At 34.7% G+C, this 20,337-nt stretch overlaps 1 protein-coding gene and 1 non-coding gene across 2 annotated transcripts in view; one reads left to right on the plus strand and one right to left on the minus strand.

Moving 5' to 3' along the window:
• The window catches only part of LOC130444827 (uncharacterized), a 315,730-nt gene that overhangs the window by 288,152 nt on the left and 7,241 nt on the right, over positions 1-20,337 (minus strand). The window lies entirely within an intron of this gene.
• Trnap-agg (transfer RNA proline (anticodon AGG)) lies at positions 8,333-8,404 on the plus strand. Its single transcript has one exon. It is a non-coding gene; the product is annotated as a tRNA-Pro (tRNA).

Genomic DNA, 20,337 nt, shown 5'->3' on the forward strand with positions numbered 1-20,337 from the left:
TATCATTCTAATCGAATTGACTACTTGATTGTTAATGAATTTCCGTCCTGTTTAGTTCGATACTATAGCAGGAAGCAGGAAACAATTATACCAATAATTGAACTACCTCTGGCTCTGGTTTCTATTCTTCAGTACGTCACACCAAACGTCAACAAGTGATTTGTTAATAACTTCTTTCTTGAATACCTCTCGCTGTGGGCATAAATTAGGGTCTTCCTCCAATATTTACTACCAGAATTATGAGCGTTCTAGTTTTTGGTCTTTGTGATGTGCTCATAATTATTTACTGGTTTTTTAGTTCACAAAGAATCTGTCAAGAAATGTCAGAAATACAATTTCCAAGACATTTTGTTTTTCGGAATCATTTTCATTTTCTAGCATGGTTCTTTTAAGTCTAAACATTCAATCCAAAGATGCCTAAACCTTTTTCTTTTCAGTAAGTAAACGTTCAAATTTGCGTTATCGTCCTCGTCTGATGAAAATCTCTTTGTGTAAGTAAAACTTTGAAGTGAAGAAACAGGAAAAAGTTGCTAAGGGTAGGATCAGCCGAATACAGTGGACGGTTAACAAATTCGAAGAGTGTTTGTGTGCGTGTGTTGTGTGTGTGAAAGAAAATGGTTTGGAAGTAAGTCCATGAGCCACAGAATTTTTCAATAATACTACTTAGATAATCATTTTAATATCCTTGATAAAATTTACTAATAGATCTAAAGTTTGTCGGCCATTTATTCTTAAAAGGTGTGTGAGGTTTAGAGGTAGGGAGAAGTTTTGTTTAATAAGTAACTGTAACAAATTGTTTTTGTTGTGATTACTACATCCGAAAAAAATGTGATTGTGATTTATCATCGCAGGTAGAGACTGAGGATTCTATAGTACCCAGCTTCGCAAGATGTGCGGTTTATCTCTCATTCTAAGTGTGCGTTCACATTGGCGATGCTCAAGCGGTGAGCGTCGAGCGATGCCGCTTTTGCGATATAATCGCGCGCGTTGTCCTGTTCAAATTGGTTAAGCGTCGTTTCAGTTATTTTCTAGCTTTCGATCCATGAATGAATTTGGTATCCAAACGATTATTACTTATAGAAAGTACACGACTGCGAAGGCTAATTTTAAATAAAAGCAAAAAATGCAAAGCGTTCATGAACTTAATAGAAATAGACTTGCTTATGGCGAATTCCATCACCTTTATCATGAACTTCGCAGTGATCCAATAAAATTTTTTCAGCTTTTAAGAATGTCAGTGGAAATGTTTGATTACATTCTGGAAAAAATCAAGCATCGACTTCAAAAGAAAACAACTAATCTTAAAAAGCCAATTTCTCCGCGAGAAAGGTTGTATTTTACACTAAGGTAAGAGTTATGCATTTTTATTTGTATGTTTATAATACGTTTATAGTAAATATAAACATGAGCGCACCACAAAGGCGATGCCGCTCAAAAAAACTTCGAAGATCGAAGCTCGAGCGGCGCGATGCGTTGCATCGCGCGACCTTGAACGGTGGACTTTTGAAATGTGAACACATTCATTTAAAGTATATAGCCAAAAAGATTTTTTAACACCGTTGGAGCTGCATCGCTCGACGATCACCGCTTGAGCGTTGTCAATGTGAACGCACACTAAGTATACTTAATGAATAAAATTTCGAAGTTGGGTACTTGAAAATATAGTTCGGGGATGAGGGTGAAGTAGGATAAATTTGAAAATAGGTGTTATTTAAGGATCGTGAGGCAGTATCCCAGTGTTCCTGTCAGGATACGTACATTTTATCTTTTAATGAATTTATACATTTTGGACCAAAACATCTTTTTGTGAACTTCGTATACGAATTTTTTTCGTTCTCGCAAATTCACTAAAACTTGTAAGTTTTACATCGACATACCGTAGATTACAACATAAAACGTTCAGGACGGTCTCGAAAAATCACAACCGTTGAAGATAAACGTCATCGACGATTCACGGGGCCTGAGGTAGCAGCTCAGATTAATGAGTCTAGGGATCTACTTTTGACTGCTTATACAGTGAAAAAGAGGTTGAGAGAAGGTGGCCTTTTTGGAGATTTTAGATCTAAGAGAAGAGTGTTTGAGCGCAGTTCCAAGGTAGAAATGCTGTTCCACTGTCAAATACTGCGGAGGCTCGGTGATGTTATGGGGATGACAAACAACGATACCAAATATTTCTCGAAGCTGTGCAAAGAGTATTTGAAAGAATTGGAGAGGAAGGATGTGCTGAAAGTTATGATTTGGCCGTCTCGGTCGCCGGACCTCAACTCGATTGAGTTGTTGTGGAACAAATTGGACAGGGATGCCAGAAAGCAATGCTCAAACTAGCAAAACCTAAAAGTATTAAAGACTATACGAGTATTTTGTCTTGTGTCTATTACTTTGGGGCGTTACAGTTAGAATACATGGTTATTAGGAATCTCGGAAGTTAAACAAAAATTCTGCAAAAGGAAACAACAGCGCCACAAGGTGAGAAGTATCTACTGACACAAAACACAAAAAAAGATCAGTCCTATGTAGCATTATTCTGCTTATCTAAATAACTTAACATTATTTACTTTTTTCTACTATATCTTTCTATAAATATACGTCTTCTTCTTCTGATTATTACATCTTGTTTTTGATATTGTTGTTTCCATTTTCTTGGCACAATAATCGATTTTGGACAACCTTCACCCTGTAGCGAAGTGCGACCAAGATTGATTTCAGAAAACCAGCGAAACACGGTGAATCGAGATGGTGTTTCATCACCAAAAGCCGAAGCGAGCTGATTGGCATACTGCTGTGGGTTTAATCTATGTAAAAAGTCATAAAAAATCATCAAGGGAAGATGTTCGCGATTTAATCCAATTTTTTGTTATGAATATTTCCATTATCTGTAAACAACTCAAATAGCACTCGTATGACAACACGTTCTGAATACGTTCACCATTAAAAATGTCGAATTTTATGATAGCAATGTCAGATTTTACATATTCAGTTCAGTTTGCCATATCTTAAAACTTAAATAACACATTCGTATATTGATAAGTGCAGACATCTTCAAATGAGGTCGACCATTTTTCAGACTAGCCTCGTATTCTTAGTCGAAAATCACGGTTGTGCCTACAGAATAGCGTTTTGTTTTATCAAACATAAGAGAACATACATCATAGTCTAATGCTGAAACTCCATTCGACCATAATTAGACAACATATAACCGCCATACCGCATGATGGTCATCAACGTAATGGAATAACCTTCAAGTATTGAAACGGAGAGAGCGAATCAGATAGAAATTTGAATAAAATTTCGTTGGAGAGGTGCTTCGGGTTTGATATTGACGAATGAGAGAGTATAATGGAAGAGAGGATTAATTAAAACTTCGCGAATGCCATCAAACAAGTTGTAGTTTTTTTATATATCTAATGTTATTGTTGAAATAATCATCGTTGGATTTAATAAACAGAAATGAACAACGGAAAAAATACTCGTTGTTAGATAATGGTGATGCTCAGAATGTCCCAAAATTCACGCAAGGTTTGAATTAAATAGAAAACACAGATGGAATAACACATCGGCCTCCACAGTTTTGCCCACATACACGCACTCGTTAGTCAAAATTTCCAATGACAATAAATTTCGTCGAATTTCACCCTTTAATGCACGAGTGGTTGTGGACTTGTTGACGTCAACCTGTGATTTTAAATAACCCTATAAAAGAAATCTAAGGGTGTTGAATAGCACGATTTAGGGGCCAATATGGTCATGGTTTGATAAAAAAATAGTTTTGGATAGTTTACATACAACTTTTATTATCTTTTGTTTTATAATTATTCGATCAATATTTATAGAGGAATAAATTATTGTAAATTCAAAATTTTGTAGGTAGTTTAAACATTTCAGAAAAGTCGTCATATTACATGAAATCATCGGTATAAAATAAACACTGAGCATATACTACAAAATAAATACCACAATTATTTTCTCGGTTATTTTAACATAAGCGTCATTATTAAACATTGATTACTGTGAAAAATGGTTTATAAATCGTGTTTTATGCCAGGATGTAAAAATACCACTACTAAAACACCTTATAAAATTTTTTTATGATGCCAAGAAATTCGAATATACAACAAAAATGGTTAGAAAGTATTGGTCGTTTTGACGATCCTGCGAGGTGTTATTATTTTTGTTGACAGGATCATTTTAATGCAAGTAAGTTTCAAATTTAACTTATTTTAATATTTTATTATAAAATGTTTATTCACTTTATTCTTATATATAGAAAACTATTTTATTTATATGTAACTAATAAATAAAAACTGTATTATAACAGCACACGCTACGTTGCTGGCAATAATAACCTCGTGATCATCAAGAAGACAACTGTTCAATGAGAATCGTTTTCTTGTACAGTTGAAAATTTGGAGCTTTTACGATTTTCAATTAAATATGTAGATATTATTTTCTCACTTTTAATTAAATATTTTACTTTCTGACATTATTTCATATCAAGAACTTATCAAATAAACAATAAAATAAATATTTTTCAAAAAATGCAAGTACTCTATTCTGATCACCGAAACGGCAAACGATCTGGAATAGGAATGGAAACCGCGTGAAAAAAGTCTACTTCTGATTTTAGAATCGATTTGGAAAGTTTTTCGAATATCGAAGTCGATTAATCGACTTTAAAAAATCGACTTTTCGATTCCCAAGTCGAGTTTTTAACAACATGGTAGATGTATCGAAATATTTTATATTAGTTATACTTAATATGATCGTACCAACAATCAGAGGGCATAAAAAAATGTGAAAAAGTCGATTGATGCAAACGGTACTATCATCATATGTAATATGTTTTGTGTTGTTTAAAAATAGTCAAAGTCATCGAATGAGGATCGATTTTAATCGACTCGAGACAGGTTCAACTCGATTCTAAAAAGTCGATTATTGACTAAAGTTAGAGTCTACTTTTCTATCCCTAACTTGGAGATGTCTTATGCAGTTTTTTATGAAACTTTTCCATCAACATATCTGTAGCTCAACACATAACATTCAAATATTTAGTTCTATCTATTACTACTCCCAAAATATACGGCGAGGGATAAACTTTTTCGGGTGTGGGGGATGTTAAAAGCAATTTACGATTGCGGTTTTTTAGGAAAGAGTATAAAATATTTTACGGATGAAATACATCAGGCCGGGTGGAAATAGGTCACAAATTCCACAGTTATTTTATCCATCACTGTTACAATTATTGGGAATATGGGATACCGGATCCAAGAAACTGTTTGCGAAAGAAACAAACGCGATGATTGATGACATATATTTTCGAGAATTTTGAAAAATACGGTAAATTGATAGCTAAAGATTAAGATCTTGGACAAAAGTGACTTGTGACTCAATCATTCTACCACTAACCAAAAGAACATTGAAGCACCTCAATAGAAATGAAAACTATTATACAACGATGCGGCTGCTTAAAACAGAAAGGCCTTAGATACATTTCCAATTATGTACGTAGATGCATATCATCTTTTATCTCAAAAAAATTAAATGAAAACAGTTTTTTTAAGAAAACTTTAATACATTGTATATTAGTATCAATGACTATAAACTTTACTCAATAACGGATTTGGCATGTTATTATTAGATTAGATTAACCAAATGACATGAACTGACGTGAATCGATATCAATCGACGCCAATAAACATCAAAAGACATCCATCAGCATCAAATGACGATCAACCTCAATCGGCTTCAATAGACGTTAATCGACATAAATTGACAAATATAGACGCCAAACGACTTCAAATGTCATGAATTGACGTGCATCGACGTCAACTTACATCAATCAAATGACAATCGACATAAGTCGGCTTCAATGGAAGTCAATGGACAGGAATTGAAAAAAAAGACGCCAAATTACCAAACTACATGAATTGACGTGAATCGACGTCAATAGACATTAAAAGACATTAATAAACATCAAATGACAATCGACCTCAATCATCTCCAATCTCTAAAAGAAAGTACAATTTTGTATTGCTTATTCATTGAACGCAGTGGCGCGGGAGATATGTCAATCGGTAGCCTTACTAGTCTCTCACTTTGAAGCGTTTTTCGGGAGTGGAACGTACGTTGTGCCTGCGTGAGTTTTACAAAAACGGTAAATCGACGATTGAAGCGCATAGAAAATTTGCAATGTTCGTCACTAAAAAAATGCACCAGGGTCTCGACTGATTGAGAAATGGATCGAGAAGTTTGAAAAGATCGAATCAACAAAAACCGGGTGTCTAAGGTCTTCTAAGACGATCGAAAATATAGATAGTGTTATTCGGGACGATCCTGATTTGTCGTTCTGACTTCAAATTATTGGATTCTTCTAGTGGAAGTCATAAGAATTCTTACTAAGCAGTTTTTGTGTTATTTTTCCAGTAATACTGAGCGCTGATGATAATCTGTAGATATCCGACCACAAAAAAAGCCCCTGGGACCGTTGTCGGTGTTAAACTTGTCCCTCTCAGCGCTAGATTTTAAGACAACGATCTTTAGCAGTCCTCCTCTGCCAGATCCAAGAAGTCTACAATAACTTCTGTCGCAACAGATGGGACTTGAACCTGGAGAGTTTGCTTTTCATGATGACTGCTGATATTTGCACTTGTTGCTGTACTGCACCTCTACTCTGTTTAGAGTCGGCTCTTTGGACAATTTTACCCAATTTTTGTATTCAATGTCAAAATAACTTTGTTCTTGATGACATTACGTCTGCCACTGGACAAACAACAGCAAAAAATGTTTTATCAAATATATAAAAATATCAATTTTAATATGCTTGTTGCCAGTTTTGATGGTTTTACACAAAAATAAGTCATAATAATAATTATATTGGAAAAACTACAAATTGAGGTTATAACTAACTAAGTATATCCATGTTTGCGATAAAATTAAAGCCAACTAGAGGTAGTTCTTCGTTCATCATTCAATAGAAGAACTGGATATCCTTCATTAAAGTAAATGAGCTTTGTAGCCAATCGCCAATCGTTCGAATTAAAACTTTCGTATGATCGCTTAAAAATCTCGTCAGCAAATAGTCTTTTGATGGATTTTCGTAAAGGAAGATGTTGAGCTTCAATTGAGCAGGAAATGTGCCCAAGGCGTAGCAGTTCCGAGCTCTCATGTACAGCTTTACCAATTCACGAACTTCTAACTTTCTGCCTCGAAATAAGTACAAAAGATGCGTACTTTCGAGGTATGAAGACATAATATATTTTTTAGTTTTGGCATCTCTCACATTATATAAAATTAACTATTATCATTAAAAGATTCAAAAATTTATTTCGTAAAATCTCATACGTCAGGTACATCTTTTTCTATCATTTCTATTTAAGAAATTTTCTGGAAAAAATTCGTTAGATACGTTAGAAAGGCTCTAGCTCATTTAAGGTTATTATATATAAAGAGAGTTTTTCCAAGTCTCAAAGCTACTTTCACGAAATCGTAGATTTCTCCCCCGAGAAAAAAATTTCCCTTGTTTCCGTTAGTTGTTTTCCAATAAGCTAAAAGCGCTTTTTTATATATCATTTCCTTCGCCGTTATTGAAGAAAATTACAAATTGAATTATTTTACTAGCAATTTATTTTTCTTTACACAAACATCCTCGCAGTTTTGGTGGATCAGTGGTGGATGTTTCTCTGTTAACGAAAACAAGGCTGATGGTTGATTACGACATTACGACTAGTTAAGCCTCACAATTTAAGCTGTAGAAATCTGAGACTCCTTTCTATCAGGAGGACTATAAACTATTACTGATTTTGATGTACGAGTTTAAATCTTTAGAAATTACATATTAATTATTAAGCTCCTCTAGACAAAGCTCTAATTGGCATATTCTCTAGAACCAACTACGTTTGTGTGTATTACGAGGCGTCTAGAAAAAAACACATCTAGTTACATCTAGAAAAATCCAGATTACTTCAGAAAATGAAACGTAAAAAAATTATTTTTCATAAATACTTACTCAGCATTTATTTCAATATAAATATAAATTGTTATGAATACCATTTCAATGAGTTTTATTAAATAAATCATTGAAATTAATTAAAAGTTTTTATAAATAAAGTTTCATTTCTGTATGCAGATAATGAAATGAATATGTAGATAAAAACGTGACTGTTAAAAGAGCTGATAGAAAAACAGCAGATTCAACTGGAATTTTAAAAATAATTAATTATATAAATAATGTTATAATCAAATAAACCCGTTCTACTCAATTATAATTTAATAAATTCATTTTAGTTTCGAAATGAAGCTTCCTTACAAAAAAGTGTATCTGCTTACGTATCAACATGGCTCGTTGGTCTAGGGGTATGATTTCCGCTTAGGGTGCGGGAGGTCCCGGGTTCAAATCCCGGACGAGCCCAAAATTTTTTTCATTTTTTTATACGGTAAAAATCAATATACAAGCATATTTTTTTAAAATTTATTGATATATTGAATTGTTTTCTAGCTTGATCTAGATCAAGTCGAAAAAAGATTATCTATTGGTTTTTAAAATTTCCGATTTGGAGACATGATTTCCTCACCACTGGTAATTTTGACTTCAACACAACTATACTGTACCATGTTTGATTTGTATCTAGGCGAACACTTTCTGTGGTTAACCAACCTTCGTTCAAGACTGATTCGTTTAGATCTGTTTTTTCAATACCAGGACTGAGAACCAAACTTTAATTATGCTCGTAAACTATTCCTTATTGGATAAACTAACAATTGATAAATCAGAAATTGACAAAAAATAGTTTTGGCCATTTAATTATAAACCTAAGTTGACTAGCTCTGACCAAACCAAGATTATGTAACACAGCTTTTGCTACCTTCGTCATTAATCATTTTTGTGGCAAAGACCCAGCTTGGGCTACTCTTATGATCACCCATTTTTGACCCTATACTACCTTACTACTTAAAACTGAAGGTACTGATCTTAGGGAAAATTTCCTGAGCTCGTGACCGAGATCTATTGGAAATGTTGTCCATGTTCTTCTATAACCATTGAAGTTTTGCAGTTTCTGAATTCACTGCAACCCTGCGCGTCTCTTTATGCCAATGTGAAAGATTTCTGATGTCTGTATTCTGAACTGGTTGTACTCCGGTGGCGGCTATTTTGCTTGTTGACATGTCCATTTAGATAAAAATAAGCTCACGCGAAAACAAGATGGTGGTAAACGTTGAAATCGCTCAAATGTGAAATAAGAATTATATGTGCACGTTTAAAGCTACAATACGCCTCCGAATAGACAAGTCAAGCTCCTCACGAACACTATCTACGTTTCTAGAAGACCTTTGACGCCCAGAGCTCTCATCAAACTTCTGGACCCATTGTCCAATTAGTCAGACGCCTGGCTTATCATTTAAGTAGCGAATATTGCGCTACAGTCGACGAATTATCGTTTGGTAAAACACACGTGCGAACAACGCACGATGTGCTATCGATGATTGACATATTTCCCGCGCTTCTCCATATAGCTACGTTCAGGCCCCTCGGCTCATATCAAAACTCTTTGAATAGTTATTTCTGATAAGACGGAAAACTTTGGATTTAGTGAAAACCATCGACGTCAAGTCTACAGATCTAATTAGAGAAGTCCATAAAAATAATATAGTACGCTTTGTTTTTATTTTAGATGACTCCAAACTCCAAACAAAATGGGACACATTTTTCTATGATAAGGTGACATGGAAGAAGCATGAACAAGATAAAAAAATATAGAAAAATGTATTGGATTATATGCAAAATATCTCAAATGTCAACATGTAACAAATTCGTTATGAACAAGCATGCATCTGGACATGCGGTCAAGTGTTCGGGCTGTGCCAGATCAACGATCAATAAAGTTTCAAAACAATGTATGATAAAAAATTATTTAATTTTCGTAATTTTCAACTCATCCTCATACATCGTTCAATATTGGAATCATTTTTTTCTGTATATTGCTGTCATTTTTGATTCACGACGGTTCTTTAAAGAAAAAATTTATCAAAAGAATGTTGTTTCTCATAATTCCCAAATCGCTGAGGAACATTTTCTTTCTTGGAAATAATATTTTGTTTGATGTATCCTTCTAATACTGAATACTGCAAAAAAAACAGGATTCACCTGTACGCTTCGATCATATGCTTTCGAACAAAGCTCCTTCCACAGAGTTTTCGTTATCCTCATAATGGAAGGTAGAAAATCAGCTTATGTAGAAAACGACATTTCCTTTAAAATGTTCCTTGGGAAGCTTTTGCCGAAATCAGAGGCGTCACATGCCACTTTGACGGAAACATATTTCGCTTTTTATAAAATACCCTGTATGTTGTGTTTCTTTAGTTTCTATTTCTTATACATTTTACAAATTTCTCTTTAATGTCCATTATTTGTTTACTTTATACCAGCGCATATTTATATTTTGCCAGTGAGTGCGACAAGTTAAAACTTGTATCGGCTGATTTGTTTTTTATTCTTCAACTGTGACTTATTTCTTCGGTGTTTATGATTGTAGTTTAGTTCTAGTTAGCCCTGTGAGACGCAAGAATGTTCTGTGATTCGTACATTTTCAACCAAGACATATTTTTGTGAAATTTGTATACGAATTGTTTTCGTTAAGACTTGTGTGTTTTGAAATAGTAAAACCAAGGAACTATCAGTTGAAACTCGCAAATCATCATAATCTAGGCAAAAGTAAATGTACCATAATCGCCGAATCGAAAATACCTCGACGCACCGTGGACTATAACGTGGAAAATATGCATCCACCACGAGCTTTGGCGATAGAAAACGTTCACAAAATCACAACCGATGAAGATGAACGTATTGTATTGGTCAGTAGACGTTATGGACGACACACAGGGTCAGAGGCTTCTCGATAAATAGAAAATTTCTCACTAAACGACGCCACTGCTTATCGCATACTGTATGGCAGAAAGAAATTGTGTACATACGCCTTCCGACAGCCAATAGATGTTTATGATTCGATGTTTTCATTGGTAAACACTGGACTGACGGTTTGTTAGATGTTTCTTAATTTGGTATGAATGCCATGCATATTTATGAAATATTTATTGTTCCTTGCATAACTGTTATATGCAATTGATATTGGAAGAACTATACGTTATGATCAGTATAAAATTTATCTTCCAGCATGACCACAATCCCAAGCATTCCTCGAAGATGTTCAAAGAATATTTGAAAGAATTGAAAACGAAAGATTGAACTGGAAGTAAGTGATATTTGCCTGACATTAATCATCAACCCAATTTGTTGGACAAATTGGACAGGAAAGTAAGAAAACAGTGTCCTATTTCCACTTCGCATCTTTGGAATGTCCTGAAAATCAAATGGAACCAAATAAACGACGATTATTTGTGGAAAAAGCGAAAGAAGGTTACCTCGGTGGATCAAAAATTCAAATTTGTAACAATTACAGAATGTAGTTTATTATTACTATATTCTTATTTATGTATGTTCTTTGAAATATAAACATCAAAATCGATCGAATTGTCTTTATTTATTGTGTATCCCGCAAACTATAAGGTGGGCAAAAACTTTTAACCGTTAGTCCATGCTTTTGAAGTTAAATTATCTTCATCTTAGTCTCTTATAATTGAAAGTTAGATTTTATGGCAGGTTGAAAATTGACCTTTCGACCTATTTCGAACTTGATTGCATGATTTAAAATATAATTATTTAAATCAATAGATCACCTTTAACACCTCTTTTTACCGTTACCAATAAGAAAACTATCGAATCCTCACAGAACATCGACTGTCTGCTATTTTTCTTCACTCTATACTAGCACGCTTTGATTCTTTGGAGTAATGATGCACTCATGTGACACACAGGTGGAAAATTTCGTGTAAGAAAACTACCTCTTATTTTTCAAAACGAATTCGTACTTTTACTATCAATATAATGCAATGTTATTAATGAAGCCTTAAGCTTTCAAGTGATCAGTTAGACAATTCCATAAATTCCAAGTTAGTGTGATAACCACAGCGAAGCGCTTGATCTACAATACGCGTATGTCATTGCTTGAGTTCTTTACATCAAACCTTCACTCTTTACCATACAAGGGTAGCTTCCCCGAACTGGAAGAGGTAAATTTCAGCTGATTTCACGGTTGCACAGACGAGGAACTGTATAATAATTAATTATTACTCAATGAAGTACACTTAACGTTAGAACTACTACCATGTAATGTAACGCAGTTCACACTAAAAAAAACATTTTCAATTCTCAGGAGCACAACTAAGTTGGAATTTTTTAAACCTCTGGTGATACTCACACTGAACACACTGTTTACAGTACCACTACACCAACAATCACAATTACACTGTTTGACGCGACTGTTATCGTCTTCAAACTGAAGGTTATCTCTATGAAGAACGCGCGTCATACAGTGTAATTGTGAGTGTTGGTGTAGTGGTAGCGTTTACAGTCTTCAGTCTCGTCGAAACGCGTGTCAGACAGTGTAATTGTGAGTGTTGGTGTAGTGGTGGTGTATACAGTCTTCAGTCTCGTCGAAACGCGTGTCAGACAGTGTAATTGTGAGTGTTGGTGTAGTGGTGGTGTATACAGTCTTCAGTCTCGTCGAAACGCGTGTCAGACAGTGTAATTGTGAGTGTTGGTGTAGTGGTGGTGTAGTGTTGGTGTATACAGTCTTCAGTCTCGTCGTAACGCGCGTCAGACAGTGTAATTGTGAGTGTTGGTGTAGTGGTGGTGTATACAGTCTTCAGTCTCGTCGAAACGCGTGTCAGACAGTGTAATTGTGAGTGTTGGTGTAGTGGTGGTGTATACAGTCTTCAGTCTCGTCGAAACGCGTGTCAGACAGTGTAATTGTGAGTGTTGGTGTAGTGGTGGTGTATACAGTCTTCAGTCTCGTCGAAACGCGTGTCAGACAGTGTAATTGTGAGTGTTGGTGTAGTGGTGGTGTATACAGTCTTCAGTCTCGTCGAAACGCGTGTCAGACAGTGTAATTGTGAGTGTTGGTGTAGTGGTGGTGTATACAGTCTTCAGTCTCGTCGAAACGCGTGTCAGACAGTGTAATTGTGAGTGTTGGTGTAGTGGTGGTGTATACAGTCTTCATTCTCGTCGAAACGCGTGTCAGACAGTGTAATTGTGAGTGTTGGTGTAGTGGTGGTGTATACAGTCTTCAGTCTCGTCGAAACGCGTGTCAGACAGTGTAATTGTGAGTGTTGGTGTAGTGGTGGTGTATACAGTCTTCAGTCTCGTCGAAACGCGTGTCAGACAGTGTAATTGTGAGTGTTGGTGTAGTGGTGGTGTATACAGTCTTCAGTCTCGTCGAAACGCGTGTCAGACAGTGTAATTGTGAGTGTTGGTGTAGTGGTGGTGTATACAGTCTTCAGTCTCGTCGAAACGCGTGTCAGACAGTGTAATTGTGAGTGTTGGTGTAGTGGTGGTGTATACAGTCTTCATTCTCGTCGAAACGCGTGTCAGACAGTGTAATTGTGAGTGTTGGTGTAGTGGTGGTGTATACAGTCTTCAGTCTCGTCGAAACGCGTGTCAGACAGTGTAATTGTGAGTGTTGGTGTAGTGGTGGTGTATACAGTCTTCAGTCTCGTCGAAACGCGTGTCAGACAGTGTAATTGTGAGTGTTGGTGTAGTGGTGGTGTATTCAGTAGACTAAAGGCTCGTTTATATTCGATTCTATTTTGCAAAACGTCATGAAAATATAATTGAATTACTCTCGTGCTATTACAACTGAAAACTTCATTATGATATTGTCCAAACACAACTGTAGGGCGGATAAAAATACGTTTCTCTTATTAAAAATGTCAGGTATCTTGACATAATTTGGTTACAATGAAGCGATGGTGGGCGTTTTTGTCTCTAAAATGAAGTTATTACTTCCAGCTTGTATAATTTATTCGGTATTTAATTAAAAAATGCCGGTAATACCATTTCCTTACGAAAAGAAACGAGGGACGAGTTAAATGGAACTTTCCTCAATGTTTAATGAGGGTCTTTTGTAAAAAATTCCTCCAAATAAGCCCTATTAATTTTTGGTATTGGATGTTTTTCAAGATATATATATTTTTATACCTTAGGGAAATCTATCTTATTAAGGAACGTTCCATGCATTTTATTGGTGGAAAATTATTTGAAAATTCAAGTTATTATACAACTGAAAAAAAGTGGGAGAGAGGAAATGTGAATCTCAATTTTCTTGGAAGTATTGCCTAGACATTATTGAAAAATAATGTTGGATAAAGCGTAGAAAGTCTAATATACAAATCTAGCTATGTTAGAAAAACATTTAAATGAGCTTATGCGAAGAATTTTTCTACCAAAGTGGAAACTAAATAATAAAGAAATAAAGAAATCTGATGAGAAAAATTTATCAACAGTATGTGAAAATGATTGTGTCGATAGATATGGTTCTATGAAGTTTCATGACATCAGGATTGATCCAAGAGAAACAATATCGTTCGCAAAGAGACGTATTTTAATGCTGCTGATATCTATATCACCAGCAGGACAAAGAAGCCATGGAAGACCTAGGAAAAGATGGAGTGACAACCTCCCAGCTGACTGAGCAGAGGCAATCTATATAGGCAATGTCATTGATAGACAGAAGAAACAAAATAATGTCTAGTACTGAGCCTTGAGGCACAACACATTCTAATGGCTGGCAAGAAGACTTTGTTGTATCAAACCTCAAATTGACATATGTTGGTAAGGTATGACTATGACTAATTTGCTACAACTGAATATTAAATTAAAACGTAAATAGACGAGTAAAATGTACCTGCCTAGAAGGGCGTTTGGTTTAAATAGGGTACAAGACGTGAACTGAGCCCATTCTGTATCACATTCGTTTTTTTTTTCTAGGAAACCGTATTTCAAAGCAAAAACCATAAAGGGAAATAAATTCTTTGCAAATTATCTTTATAAATAATTATGATAGTCAGAATGATCTGAACTAGAGTCATCATTTTATTGAATTATGACGGGTTATAAAGAGAGTGATGCCACATACTCATTTTCTTCTTTCATAACCGAAATTTACTGCATAGTGACTGTCAATCCATCTTCCATCTAGATAAATTATGTGTCTATTAGAACTTCGGTAGTTTTTTATCTGACGCAAATAATCGTGTCGCCATCGAACGATCCTTGACGATTAGGTTATTGGCATCCATTTATTCAGTTTTTTGAGTTTATAACCACATGCTGACAAAACTTTACGCAATTTTTCTAAGCTGATACAACTGCATTCTGCATAATCTTCTACCTTTTGCTGTATTACTTTGTCAGCTCATTTCAGCTTTTCTTTACTTTACTTTTTTTCGGTTGTGAATGATCCACAACAACCCCTTTCTTGACTATTGCTGAATATTTTCCTTTTTTAAACTTGCAAACATATTTAAAATAACTTGCTGTGTTTGTATAACTAAATCTTTATTATTAAATTCATATCTGTCTTTATTCTCACTATACTGTGCAATGTCATTGTCTTCATCCGCCCATGGTCTAAAGAACGCCGTGTTTCTATTTATCTAAAGAAATATATGAATTAAATGAATCTCACCAAGCGACGCCACTGTTTATCGCAGGTTGTCTGGTAGGAATATTTCGAAGAAATTGTGTACATACGGCTTCGGCCAATAGAAATGCCTTTATGTTTACGGTTCGATGTTTTCATTGGTACATAGTGGAGATGATGAGTCCACGTGGACTGTCGGTTTAATGATTTAATGGTTTAATGATTGATAATTGTTATTGGAAGAACTATACACGTTTTAAGAGAATTGAACAAACTAAAATATAATCATTTTTTATTAAAAATGTACTAGTCATTGGTGATAATTTGGTGGCGTTGAATGCAAGTATATTCCTTGATAAATTATTGTTTGTATTTTATGTTTTCTCTGTTTAAAATTTGATCTGTTGACTAGTTTTAAAACGTTACTCACACGGTCTGTGTATATTATTGTTAATTGGTTTTTTTTTACGCCACCGGCAGCTGACGCGTTTTTACGAGCGGTTCTCATTGCTAATTGTTTACGAGAAGCTTTTCCTCCAGTTGATTTTCTAGCTGTGTGTTTGGTACGAGCTCTTTTATTTGTAAGTAAACAAGAAATTTCAATATATTATACCGCTATAGTAATTGGACAAATCCACAATGAATCGTTTGTTATTGTGCAAATTCGAATAATGAATACAAGAAAAAAAATTTTCTGCTTCTATAAATAATTAAAAAAGATTTCATCTGTTTAATAACCATAGAATCCTAGTAATGGTTTATGGTGCTTCGAACTTTGTACTAAAGTTTTCCAGCATTCATAAAGTTCATCCAATTAAAAATTGAAAATGATAATACCAATTACTTTTAGTTGGTTATACAAAGGTTTGGAGTACACTATTTCTGTATAAAGTTAATTAATATGGTTTACAAAAATCAACGTTGAAAAATATAGGGTATAAAGGGTGTCTGAAAAACAATGTCGGTTTCCAAGTTCACACAATGTGACGGTTGTTAAACCAGAAGCTCGTTAAAAATAGTAAGGTTAATTGTATGCACGTCAAATCAAAAACGTGTAATTCGAGTCGATTAACAAACACGTACCGTTAGAATCGAAACGATAAAATATAACAAACCTTATATATTATAACATTCAATTGAGAAATATCAGGGAACTTATATATTTTTATACAAATAACTTATTCAGCATAATAAATGAGAAGAAACAGTTGTATCTTTGACAAGCATACGCCACCGAGAGGCTGTCAGAGGTCAGTACATATTATATGCATATATCTTTAGTAAATAGCATATTGTGCATAAACGAACAAATTTTGAAAGATGTAGAGCTTTGGCAGGCACTGACAGTGGCTAGATTTATATAAGAAACCTTTTTTCCAACGCCTATCCCTGATATCTTTTGCTTATTTTTTCAGATGCAGAACCGTACCTGGAATAGGCTGAGCAAAATTTGAGAATCTTTTGCCTCAACTTAATACATGTAACATATCTTGCCCCTTCTTTAAATAGGGTTGCTGAAGAGATTATGAAATATTTTCCTCTTGTAAATAATTCAATTACTCTAAAGAAAAATTACCTATTACTAGATAAACAATGGGGAACAATTTTCAACACTTTTATGCATATTTACTATAGATGATTAGCATATATAGGTATTTTTTTGAGTTTTCCATTTGCATATTTGGCTTCGACAGTGATGGCTATAGACACTCAATGATTTTAAAGATTCAAAATTTCTCGCTCTATTTCGAACTTCATCATAAAATCGTGTAAGGCCTATACTCACATAATTCACGCCCTACGAACTGTCAAGAAGTGGAGAGATTACCATAGGAAGATTAAGGACTAATTGCAGGTAGTTTGAGAGAGCTCGAAAGGTTACATGGGAACTTTCAAAGAAAAGGCTTTTATGAAACGCTTCCGCACGTCATCGCTGTTACCCGCAAAGTAAATCTCGAATACGAACATGAATTTCTTTTTTTTTTTTTATCTACAATGAGTTCATTTAATTTTATTTGTTATAAAGTAAAAGGTCTTTTGATTGTTAAAAGTTGGGTTAGGTTAATATAAATCAATTGTACAAATATCGAATATTATTTGCCAAAAAAACATGCAGGTGATTAAAATGAAGAAACTAAATTATAATGTAACGAAAAAAATGAAGATTATTTCGAATTATTTTTTCACTATTTTTATAATGAAAATGAACTAATTAAACTTGCGATCTCCAATACGAGGATGTATTGATATCTAGTTAGCCTAGACCAGTTCCATGCATAAACAAAATATTGCGTTACCATAACAACGAACAATAACTTATTAGAAGTGTCAGTGTAAAGTTTGACGTCAAAGAAGTAAACCAGAGTTACGCAATAAATTAAAAGAAAAAAGAGTATCGAGCCATCATCAAGTACCAGTATTTAAAAGGGTTAAGAGGTAAGCAGATTTACGAAGATATGCTTAATACTTTTGGTAATCAATGTCCTTCCGTTGAAGATGATGACCGATCGGGAAGGCCAGTTTCTGTGTCAGTCCCCGAAAATATCGATGCAGTTCATGACATGATTTTATCAGACCGTCGAATTAGGCAGAAACGGATATTTGAAGCAATGTATATTTCATACCAACGCGTTCATCATACAGTTCACGTCAATTTGGACAAGAGAAAAATTGCTCCAAAATGGATCCCCAAATGTTTGAATGTTGACCAGAAGCGTGCAAGGGTAGAAGCATCGCTTACGATCTGTGCTCGATTTGAAGACGATGTAGACTTCTTAAACCGAATTGTCACTATGGATGAGACTTGGGTACATTTCTACGATTCAAAAACAAAGCAACAATCGATGAAATGGCGTCACTCTGGTTCTCCAAGACCTAAGAAGTTTCGTGTCCAAAAATCTGCTGAAAAAGTTCGTGCTCCAGTTTTTTAGGATTGCCATGTAGTAATCGTGACTGATTACTATTCGACATTACTGACCACTCTACGGGAAAAAATTAAAGAGAAAAGACGCGAAAAGCTATCCAAAGGTGTTTTGTTTTTATAGGACAACGCCCCTGCACACAAATCTCATGTTGCCATGCAAAAAATTCGTGATTTAGGGTTTAAATTACTAGAACACCCCCCTTATTCACCAGATTTGGCTCCGTCCGACTATCATCTCTTTCCTCAACTGAAAAAAAGTTCTAGAGACGTTGCAGGTTCGCTGTATCCAATTAAGAGAATATGTTGATTAATAAAATATTTTGACATTGAAATTTTGTTTGGTTCTATAGTAGGCTAAGAATTTTTCAAAATTTCTCGTAATAAGAACCTCGTACTCTTTTTCTATCATGATATTCGTATTTAGCGACCTCGAAAATCCAAGGAATGTATATATTTAGCCAATTTTATAACGACGTGGCTGCCATAACCTAACCTAACATAACTCAACCAATTTTATAACGAAATTCCACAAGGCTCCAAGAGAAGACGTATAAACCTGCGACCACGGGCACCAGGTACCTCGCGTGTCATCACCACCGTGTTCAGCGGCTTCTAAATTCGAGATGCACTAATACAATTTTCATTTCTTATACATACATAATTTCTATTCACAAAGTTTATTGAGGCTCTCCCTAACCTAACCTAACCTAACCGAATCGCACATATTTTGTTGTATCTTGAACCCTTGTACTGCTCAGATATTTTCTGCTTCATTTCCTCGACTTTTATATGAAATTGTATTTTTTTTAGTCGAAAGTTTAGTTACCGTGCCGATGAGTCCTGTTGCTAGAGTAGAAAAAATGAAAAAAATAGCATAATGCAGCCTTTTACAACAAAATATTCCGAAGATTAAATAGCCTCCCGATCGAATCTCCATGCTTCCTCGAAATGATGTTTGTTTCCATTCCAATAACCCTTCAGTGTATGCAAACGAGATTTCGAAAGTAATCTTGGCAAGTATGGAAACCTATACTCTTTACTCCTTCAAAGGATTTGCAGACAACAATCCATGGTTTTATAGAAAATGCACTAGAGCAGTCAACAACAAAGCAAACAGACCATAGATGTTTGCAAGGATCGGTATAATGAGAAAGTAAAAAAACAATCTTATCAATTGCCCAAATGGATTTAGGTCTTTTTGATCTGACACAAAAGCGGTCAACCAAAGTTTTTGTGAGTAAGTGAAAATTCCATCGTTGACTGGTGAGTATGGGTCAATTGCAGTGACGGCAACTCTTGGTTCGCGGGAAAAACTACCACCCATCATGCCTGCAGTTGCTTCATCAATGCCAAAAATAGAATTTCGATACTAAAACTAACTGGACAGCAATAAAGATACTGATCTCGATGGAATATCACCAATCAAATTGAAGAAATAATCCCGCTATGCAAACTCTTTTTTTCTATGATATGAAAGAAGTCTCTTCCCTGCAGATTGGAAACTTGCTTGAGTTCGACCCATACAAAAAACGGAAAAGTATACATAATAATAACTGCTTCACAAATTGCAAATCAAATTTATAACTTAAATAACCTTGGAGCTAAGCAAGTTTTTTTTTTACTCTAAAAAAATTTTATACATTTCTTCCTTTCTGTTTATTGATAGAATATAATAAATATTATAAATAAGACTTATTTACAGAGAATTTCGAACGTCAACTATTATTATTATTATTAAATTTTATCTTTCATTCTATCAAAGAAGAAAAAAATTGATGTAAAATTTGTTCATATGAAACGATTCGATATAAGAGAAAATCACTTTTGCAAGAGGTAATAAAATTATCCCTCGTTATGTCACTCGGCGTGTATTGAGCCTGAAAG

The sequence above is a fragment of the Diorhabda sublineata genome, chromosome 6 (assembly GCF_026230105.1).
Source record: "Diorhabda sublineata isolate icDioSubl1.1 chromosome 6, icDioSubl1.1, whole genome shotgun sequence".
Classification (NCBI taxonomy): Eukaryota; Metazoa; Arthropoda; class Insecta; order Coleoptera; family Chrysomelidae; genus Diorhabda; species Diorhabda sublineata.